This window comes from Ictidomys tridecemlineatus, chromosome 5 (assembly GCF_052094955.1).
Source record: "Ictidomys tridecemlineatus isolate mIctTri1 chromosome 5, mIctTri1.hap1, whole genome shotgun sequence".
NCBI classification, from domain to species: domain Eukaryota; kingdom Metazoa; phylum Chordata; class Mammalia; order Rodentia; family Sciuridae; genus Ictidomys; species Ictidomys tridecemlineatus.
Window position 1 is genome coordinate 51630031 of NC_135481.1, and position 11283 is coordinate 51641313.

An 11283-nucleotide genomic window follows, 5' to 3' on the forward strand; every position below is an offset into this window, starting at 1 on the left:
TAAAAGAGAGAGTGAGAGAGGGAGAGAGAGAGAGAGAGAGAGAGAGAGAGAGAGAGAGAGAGAGAGAGAGAGAGGGAGAGAGAGAAAATTTAATATTTTAGTTATCGGCGGACACAACATCTTTGTTTTTGTATGTGGTGCTGAGGATTGAACCCGGGCCGCACGCATGCCAGGCGAGCACGCTACCGCTTGAGCCACATCCCCAGCCCCAACACACAACAATTTGATCCATCTCCTTCCCCAGAACCTCCCCTCCTGCCTCCCAGAATCTACTTGCTCTACTCTACTGATCACCCTTTTATTATTATTATTATTATTATTTTAATTAACACATGATCATTATATGTATAAGTGATATTCATTCTCATATATTTGTACAGGGACATAGCTTAGTTTGGTAGATTTCCTTCCCCAGTACTTCCTCATGCCCCCCCCCCACTTCCCTTTCAATCATCTTTCTCTACTCTCTTGGTCTCCCTCCTATTTTTGTGAGATCCCCTTGTGGCATTTTTTATTTGTACTTTCCTGTACATTTTTTCCCCAAATGAAGCCCATGTAAATGCATAGTAAAATGTGTATTCTTAATATTTTCCCTTTCTTTGAGCCATTGAAGAGGTATGGGACAACACACTGTCTATTGGAACATGCTTTTAAAGATTTCTGTTTATGATTGGGTGTACACCAGTAATCCCAGCAACTCAGGAGGCTGCGGCAGAAGGATCACAAGCTCAAGGTCAGACCCTGCAATTTGGTAAAATGAGAAAAGTTATCATTTGGGCTGGGGTTGTAGCTCAGTGGTAGAGCACTTGCCTTGAAAAAATATATATATATATATAAAGAAAAGTTGTCGCTTGTTTAGACCTATATTTTGTAACTCTCAGTGAATATCATCTTTCCAAAATTTTATGAAGAATAAAGAAAGGAAGGAAAAAGGTCCGGGCATGTAGCTTAGTGGTAGAGAACCCATGGGTTCAATCCCCAGTACTGAGAGGCAGGATATAATGGCTAATTTGAATTGTCAACTTGATTGGATTAAGAGATGCCAAAGATTAAGAGGTTTATGAGTGTTTTAATGAGGATGTGTCTACGAATGATTGGTATGTGGGATAGCCAACTGAAATGCAGACTCTACCTAAGTGTGGGCAGCATGACCAATAGAATGATGGCTTGGATGGAATAAAAGTTGGAAGAATAAGGAAGCACCAGCAGATGCAGGCTCATTCTTCTTGAACTGGTTCTTGATTGCAGCTGTGATCATCTGAGGATTTCGGACCCTGGCTTCTTCACTTTTACAAAGCAAATTCTGATAATGATTTACCAGAAGGCTTAGGTCTCAGGCTAGGATAGCACTGTTGATCCATTTTGTTTGGGGCTTCAGGCTCTTGGACTATGCAGCTACTGGTTCTTCCAGCTCTCCAGTCTGCAGATGGCCATTGTGGACTATCCAGCTTCTGGTGACATAAGCCAACCTAATTAGTCCCCTTTTTTAAATTATACTTCCTATTGATTCAGTTCCTCTAGAGAACCCTTACTAATAGGGGACAAAAAAAAAGATGTCTTTTTATGCATCTTTTTTCTTTTTGTGGTACTAGGGGTTGAAGCTTTGGGTCTCTACCACTGAACTACATCCCTCAGCCCTATTTATTGATTTTTTAAAATTTTTGAAATAGAGTATCATTAAATTGCCTAGGCCAACCTTGAACTGGTGATTCTCCTGCCTCAACCTCCCAAATAGCTAGGATTATAGGTGTGCACCACCATATCTGGTTCTATCTATGCATCTTGATAATTACATATGTGTATGTTTAGAAATTCTTCTTTGGAATGACTGTGTAGTATTTCATCTGTGACTATATCCAAATTTAGTTGACCAGTCATTCCACTGGTGACATAGATATTTTCAATGTCAATTTTATCAAGGTGTATATATATACAGTGAAATTCTCTAAATGGGCAGTACTGTGAATTTTGGTAAACATTATATAGTCATGTAACTATAATTCAGATAAAGAACAGTTGCACCACTCCAAACTCCTGAGTACGCCTTTGGAGACAGGCCCCTGTGCTTATCCCAACCCCTGGCCTCTACTGATCTACTTTCTTTCCCTATAATTTGCCTTTCCAAGAAGTCATATAAATAGACTTATACAGATAAACCTTTTTGGGTCTGATTTCTTTCACTGAGCACAATGCATTTAATATTTATCTATGTTGTTGCATATATGAGTGGTTGATTTCTTTTTATTACTGATATTCCATTGTATGGATATACCAGTTTCTTTCCACAGTCACCAGTTGTAAGACATTGGGCTGTTCCCAATTTGGGGCAATAACAAATCTGATATTATTGGGCACTGGTTTTTGTATGAACATAAATTTTAATTTCTCTTGGGTAAACAATACTTTTATTCTCAGACTAGGAATACTGGGTTGTGGGGTAAGTGCATGTAAACCTTAATAAGCAATGCCAAACTATTTTCCAAAGGGGTTATTCTATTTTGTTTTCCTCTAACAATATGTACAACCTCCCCAGCGCTTGTCATTGTCTTGTTTTTATTGTAGCCATTCTGATAGGCATGTGCAGTTTTTTGTCTACTCTAAATAGTGCTACCATGAATATCCTTGTACATATATTCTTTGTAGCTAGGTGTGAATATACCTGTGAGGTACAGGCTTAGAACTAGAACTGAAAATCAAAGGGTGTAAAGGTAATCTGATTAGATCTTGTTGAGCAGCCTCTGAGAAGGCAGTACCCACCTACCCACTAGGTACGGCAATGCCGGTTTTCTCACCTCTTACCATAGAGTATATTCAGTTGAGTACATGTTTTTACGGAAACTTTAGATGATTGCTGTGTGAACATCTATTCCATAGGGTTGCTGAGGATGACCTAACATGAAGCTCCTAGGGCATGGCCTTCTTCACAGTGACATTGCATATTGATTATTGTCTGATTGCCACTCACAATGACATCATTGTTTGCCTCCCTCTCTGAGTTGCTCATCAGTATATTTAAGAGTGCTTTTATCTGAGGAGCTCAATGTTTCACCTATGGGGTTTAAGTAATCCTCATAAATCTCCTCAGATGCTGGTCAGAAATTCAGCCACTATGACTTGATTTTATTTATTTTTTTCAATAAATAAACTTTATTTGTTTAGAATAGTTTTAGGTTCTCAGCAAAAGTACATAGTTAGCACTCCCCCCACACACACAACTTTTCCTCACCATCAATATCCCTCATCAGAATGGTACATTTGTTATCATTAATTAACCTACACTGACATACATTATCACCCAAAGTCCATAGTTTACATTAGGGTTTGCTCTTAGTATTGTAAACTCTGAGGGTTTTGATTGATGTACAATGACATGTTTACATCATTGTAATATCATAGAGAGTAGTTCACTGCTCTAAAAATCATTTGCATTCTGCCTATTCATCCCTCCCATTCCCTAATCTCTGACAGCCACTGATCTTTTTACTGCCTCTAGTAAAAAGACATGATTCTATACCTTTTCATAGAATGTACTATAGTTGGAATAATACAGTATATAGCATTTTCAGATTGGCTTTTTTTAGTAATATGTATCCAAGTTTCTTCCATATCCTTCATGTCTTGTTAACCCATTTATTTTTAGGGCTAAATAACATTCCATGGTTTGCATATACCTTATCATAGAAGATACACAGATGGCAAGTAAGCAAATGAAAACATAATCAGCATTATATATCATTAGGAAATTGCAAATTAAAACAACAGTGAGATACCACAGCATAGTATCAGAATGGCCAAAATCCAAGACCAATGGGTTTATTTACCCATTTCCCTACTATGTTAGTCAGTTTTCTATTACTATAAGAAATACCTGAAATAATCAACTTAAAAAGAAGAAAGGTTTATTTTGGCTCACTGTTTTGAAAGTTCTCAGTTGATTGGCTCTGCTACTTTGGGGCCTGTGATGAGGCAACATGTCATCATGGGAGCTTCTGGCATATGAAGCTGCTCACCTCATGGTATCCAGAAAGCAAGGGAGAGCATGCAGAAGTGAGCACGAGTCCAGCATCACCCAATCCTCTTTAAAGGAATCCCCAAATGACCTGAAGCCTCCCACTAGGCCCCACCTCTTAAAGGTTCCACCACCTCCTAAGCTTTTAACATGTCGGCCTTCGGGGGACACTTATCCAAACCATGGCACTTACTTAAGGACATTTGGGTTGCTTTCAAGTTTTGGCAAATTAATATAGATGCTATACACATCTGTGTGCAGGTTTTTGTGTGGACCTAAGTTTCAGTTAAGTTTCAGTTTATGGGTAAATACAAGGGAGTTTGGCTGTGGATTATAAATTAAGAGTATCAAACTACCTTCCAAAATGGCTATCCCATTTTGCATTCCCACCAGCAATAAATAAGAGTTCTTGATGGAGCCACATCCTTGTCAGAATTTTTTGCTATCAGTGTCTTGGATTTTGGCCATTCTGATACTATGCTGTGGTATCTCACTGTTGTTTTAATTTGCAATTTCCTAATGATATATAATGCTGATTATGTTTTCATTTGCTTACTTGCCATCTGTGTATCTTCTATGATAAGGTGTCCATTGAAGTCTTTTATACATTTTTTAAATATTTAATTGATTTTATTTTTTTAAATACATGACAGTGGAACGCATTACAGTTCTTATTACACATATAGAGCACAATATTTAATGTCTCTGTTTGTATATAAAGTATGTTCACACTAATTCGTGTCTTCATACATGTACTTTGGATAATGATGTCTATCACATTCCACCATCATTGCTAAACTCCTGCCCCCTCCCTTCTCCTCCCACCCCTCTGCCCTATCTAGAGTTTGTCTATTTCTCCCATACTCCCCCTCCCTACCCCATTATGGGTCAGTCATCTTATATCAGAGAAAACATTTGGCATTTGTTTTTTTTGGATTGGCTAAATTCGCTTTTAAATCAGATTGTGTTTTCTTGTGAACTTTTAAGTGTTCTTTGTATATTTTAGATAATAGTCCTTTAGTAGATACTCTCAAATACTTCCTCCCAGGCTGTGGCTTATCTTCTCATTCTCTTGACTCTTAAAATTTCCACCCTGTTCCTTTTTTTCATGACAGTGCATCTTCTGTTTCATTATATTTCACATCAGGCTTCATTCTGAGAACGTAGCTTGCTTGGCAGACAAACCCTGGGCATAGACTGGCAGGTATAGATAACTACTTTCAATAATACTTGTAGATATTCTTTACTTAGGGCTTTAGAAAACAAAAAGATTAATTGAAAAGACCGAATCCAGACTATATAATGAATTATGTACAGATATAGCTTAGGTATAACTCTATACTGCGTGTAGAGTTATAATAATTTATAGTCAAAATTAAATATGATTATTTAGTTTCTCTTCAATGTGGAATACTGATATCTAGTTCAAATGCAAGAAATAAAATCAAGTGTACAATCAGTGACTTGAAAAATTGTGCTCTATATGTGTAATATGAAATGAATTGCACTTTGCCATCATGTATAACAAATTAGAATAAATAAATAATTTTAAAAAGAAATAAAATCAAGAATCAATAAATGGAATGGATTCAAACTGAAAAGCTTCTTCTCAGCAATAGAAACAATCAGTGAGGTGAAGAAAGAGCCTACAGAATGGGAGAAAATTTTTACCACATGGACAAGAGAGAGAGAGAGCACTAATCTCTAAGATATATAAAGAACTCAAAAAACTTAACACCAACAAAACAAATAACCCAATCAATAAATGGGCCAAGGAATTGAACAAACATTTCTCAAGATGACATACTATCAACAAATGTATGAAAAAATTTTCAACATCTCTAGCAATTAGAGAAATGCAAATCAAAACTACTCTAAGATTTCATCTAACTCAAATGATATGGTTATGATCACTTTTTTTTTAACCTCCTTCAATAAAACAGGGACTAAGATTATAGGGACTTTGTTTTGTTCACCACTATGAACCCAAAAGACCATCAGACACATTTTAGGTTATGTATTTTTATATAATGAATAAATCAAATTAATTTGTGAATAAATGACTCTGAGGTCCTGCATCTTTACCTGTTGGTGAGACCCTGAGGGAGCTGTGACTGAGGAAATTGTATCTGAATTCGTTCTGGGCCATTCTCTCATCTGCTTGTCTTCAGACCTGTATCCTGAGCCCAGTGATGACTGCATTACTTTCCCCTGCCAAGAACGGAAACTCTAATTGCAAGGAATCCTCAGTTCTATCTGAAATTGCTCAAAGTGCAAATTTAAAGTAGAGAGTATCCAAGAACAGTATTTTTATGGCTGTAGATATAAAATATGTGACCCTAATTCTGCAAAATCCTGCTGCAACTGCCAGGAAATGCCCCCCTGAATGCTGCTATTGAGTGCCTTCTGTAAGTGCTGTGGCAGCTGGAAGGGTTTTGGGAGGAAGAGAACAGCTTCCAATCTTAGGCTGCCTGGAAGACTTCCTATTCTACTCCCTCTGCTTGGGAGATGTTCTCTCCATGGCCACCCTGGCTGTCATAACTGAATATGTGGAAAACAAATTGCTATTTATCTATGCTGGGCATATATATTATATATTAGGCAGTCATATGGTAGAATATACTCAGTACATGCTAAATAGATTGGCTAAGTCTCATTAATATAACAGGGTCAATAATTAGAAAATGTGTTTCTAAAAAATTACATTACAATGAAGAAGACATACAAACAACCAATAAATACATATGAGAATCAAAAAAAGATTGAGGGGGCTGGGGCTGTAGCTCAGTGGTAGAGTTCCTGCCTCGAAAGTATGAGGCACTGGGTTCGATCTTTAGCACCACATAAAAATAAATGAAAGATATTGTCCATCTTCAAGTAAAAAAATATTTAAAAAAAAACAGATTGAGATACCACTTCACACCCATTAGGATGGTTGTTACTAAAAAGGAAAAGAAGAGAACTGTTTTCCAGGATGGGGAACAGTTGGAAGCCTTGCACATTGCTGGTGGGAATGCAAAATATTATGGCCTCTGTTGAAAACCTTATGGTGGTGTCTTAAAAAGTAGAACTACCATATGATACAGGAATTCCACTTCTGTGTATACACCCATAATAATTGAATGCAGGAACTCAAATATTTGTATATCCTAGCAGGATTATTCACAAGAGTCAAAGGTATAATCAGCTAAAATGTCCATTGAGGGAGGATAAACAAAATATAGTAAATATATACAATAGAATATTATTCAGCCTTAGGAAAGAATAAGTCTACCATGTGACTGCCTACTATACCATGCTTACTATGCACCATTCTGTTACATGCTATGACATGGATTCATCTTTAAGACATTATGGTGGGCTGGGGATGTGGCTCAAGCGGTAGCGTGCTCACCTGACATGCGTGTGGCCCAGGTTCGATCCTCAGTACCACATACTAACAAAGATGTTGTGTCTGCCGAGAACTAAACAATAAAAAACATTAAAAATTCTCTCTCTCCTCTCTCACTCTCTCTTAAAAAAAAGACATTATGGTAACTGAAATAAGTCCATTACAAAAGAACAAACATTGTATGATTCCACTCATTTTTTAAAAATATTTTTTTAGTTATAGTTGGACACAATGCCTTTATTTTATTTATTGTTATGTGGTGCTGAGGATCGAACCCAGTGCCCCACATATACTAGGTGAGTGTTCCACCGCTGAACCACAATCCCAGCCCTGATTCCACTCATATGCAGTACCTAGAATAGTCTTTTATTTTTCTTCAAGGGCTGGGGCAAGGGACAATGAGGATATACTGTTTATTGTGTACAGAGTCTCAGTTTGGGGTGATTAAAGCTTTGGAAATACCCATGTCCAGTGGTGATGGCTACCCAACCAGTATTTATGTATTTAATGCCATTGAACTGTATGCTTCCAAATGTAAAATGTTAAATATCATTTTGTGTATATTTTACCAGACTAAAGGATGAAATGATACAAAAAATACATGATAACTGAATTGATCCACCCTAAACTCTGACCTTCAAGAAGGCCCAAGGCCTTTAAGCATGAGGAATAGATGTATTTCAAACAATCCCTGTGATTGGACTTGCAGATTTCTCATTAAACACTCATGTACATCCAGCATGGGGATCCTCTGGCACATACCTAATTTTTACATTATGATATGAGCATTTCATTTTGCACTGGCTGGTACACAGTAAATGAAGCAAGCAGAAGCCAGCTGACTTCCAGGGAGAGAAAGCTTGAAAATCACAACTGAGAGTCATTCCTTTCTTCTACCCTCTGGCCTTCTCTCACTGAAGTTCACCAAATCAGCACTGACATGCTGTTCTAGCAGCACCTCCATCCCCAGAGGACATGCACTCCAGAAAGGAGAGCAGCACAGGAGCCTAGACATGCCCTGAAAAATCACCAGAAGTCATTGTGATCCTTCTATGCTTTGCATGATTTTAGGGTCTCTTATTCCAATCAAAGGAGTACAGAGCAATTGAGTCCAACCGTCTTATTAAAAAACACTTTACTGTATATATGCTATTATCTGTGAAACTTTCCAATTTTTTTGTTGTAATGAGAGTAAGAGCCGGCATTAATTCAGAGCTTACTATATGCCAGGCATTGGACTAAACACTTTCTATTTCTTACCTCATTTTCACTGCATGACAACCCTCCAAAGGAACTACTATTCTTACCTGCATTTTGCAGGCAGGGAAGTCCTAAGAAGTTAAGAAGTTCCTAAGTCCACACATCTGAAAAGTGGCAGAGACAGAATTCAAATCCAGGTCTTTTAAAGTCTATTGTCTGCACCCTCAACTGCTAAGTCAGGCTTTTTGTTTCAAAAGAAGAATTCATTTGCATTAATTATCTGATAGATGAAAAGCAAAACAAAAGAGGTAGGATTTTAGTAGTTTAAATGATGCAAAGGGGCTGTTTTTGTAGGCCAGGACGGTAAAATACTAGGAGTTTCATAGAGATCAATCTAATAATTCATAACTAAGCAACTGAGGGATTTTTTCTCTTCCATATCCTGAACATGGTAACAGGACTGATTTATCTACATAAATTTATGAACTGCTGTTAAGTTTTGGCTTCATCCTGAAAACAATGCCTTTTGATACTTGGTTTGGAATCCTGGGGTCACCTTTTTCCAAATAGACTGTACAGAAGAGGAAGCCCCCAGGGGACAACATAGACCTCCACTCTGTTGGCCATTTATGGGCCACAAAAGCACACCCTCCATACTGTGCTGGGATGAGATGCTCCAGGTTTTCAGTGTCTCTCCTTTCTAAAGAGTAAATCCGCCAGGTACAGTGGTGCACACCATAATCCCAGGGGCTCGGGAGGCTGAGGCAGAAGGATCACGAATTCAAAGCCAGCCTCAGCAAAAGCAAGGTAATAAGCAACTCACTGAGACCCTGTCTCTAAATAAAATACAACATAGAGCTGGGGATGTAGCTCAGTGGTCGAGGGCTCCTAAATTCAATCCCTGGTACCTTCACCCTCAAAATAGTGTAAATCCTTGAATTATTTGCAGTATGAAAATTTGTTTCTGAATATGTCTCTATTTCATTATCTTATAGTTGCAATTTCAATGTTAATGCATATGTACATATATTATTAATATTGACTAAGAAGAACTCTTTTCCTTTTAGAGCAGTACTTTATTCCTTTCCATTTATATAAAAATAACTAAGGGGCTGGACTTGTAGCTCAGTGATAGAGTGCTTGCCCAGCATGTGTGAGGTACTGGGTTCAATCCTCAGCATCATGTAAAAATAAATAAATAAAATAAAGGTGTTGTCCATCTACAATTAAAAATATTTTAACAGAAATAGCTTAAACTGTGCATAGTGATGTATGCCTCTAATTCCAGCAGCTTGGGAGGCTGAGGCAGGAAGATCCCAAGTTCAAGGACAGCCTAGGCAACTTGTGAGGCCCTAAGTAACTTAGTGAGACGCTGTCTTAAAATAAAAAATAAAGAGGGCAAAGGATATGGCTCAGTGGTGAAGCTCCCCTGGATTAAATACCCAGTACCAAAAATATTAAAAATAAAGAAAATAGAGGGAAAAAAATAGCTTACGGTAAATTCTTACAAAAAGACTGGAATTTTTTAAGTGTAAGGGAATTTGAATACACACTATAATATAGGTAAACATCGAGGATACTATACCAAGTGAAATAAACCAGTTACAGAAAGACAAAAATCATGTGATTTCACTTATGTGAAGTATCTAGAGTAATCAAACTCAGAAAAAGCAGAGTGATGGTTGCTAAGAACTGGGGAGAAAGGGGAAATGGACAGTTGTGCAATAATATAGAGTTTCAGTCTTGCAAAATGAAAAAGTTCTGGAGATTAGTTGGACAATTATTATGAATATACTGAATGCTACTGAGATATCTGCTTAAAAATGGTCAACATGATAAATTTTATATGTATTTGATCACAATTTTAGATTGAAATTTTAAAAATGTCTGTCCTTCCCAGAATTTCCCAGTATTACATAGGAAGATGTATAAGTGGTCTATGAAAATTACTTGAGAACTTAAAAGCAAAAGTGAAGAGCTTCTGCTGGGTGTGGTGGCGTACACCTGGAATCCCAGCTACTTGGGATAATGAGTCAGGAGAATTACAAGTTGAGGCCAGCCTCAGTAACTTGGCAAGATCCTTTCTTAAAATTTAAAAATAAATAAATAAAGGACTGGGGTTATAGCTCAGTGGTAAAGAACCTCTGGGTTCAATCCCCAGTACATAAGAAATGAAAAATGAAGACCTACTAAAACAGTGGTTTATTCCTTGTTTTGAACAACTAGATCTTGAGAGTTAAAGAGCCCTCAATTGACATTTATTTCACTTAATGCCAATTTTCACTTTATTTTTTTTGGTACTAGGGATTGAACCCAGGGATGCTTAAGCACTGAGCCACATCCCCACACTTTTTTATTTTGAAACAGGGTCTAGATAAATTGCTGATACTGGCTTTGAACTTGAGATCCTCCTTCCTTAGCCTCTCAAACTGCTGGTATTACAGGCATGCGCGACCATGTCTAGCTCATTTAATGCCAATTTTGCTGCACTTTATCTGCAAGCATCTGCAGGATTTGAATGCCTTAGTGGTGTGTTTCTTCCAGAACAAATAAACAGGTGGCTTTATACATATACCAACAGTGTTTTACTGTCTTCAGTTCAATGCCTAAATCAGATTTTCATACTGTCAGACATATTTTAAAAGTATGGCAACTCTGAATGCAGGGATTTCACTTATATGAA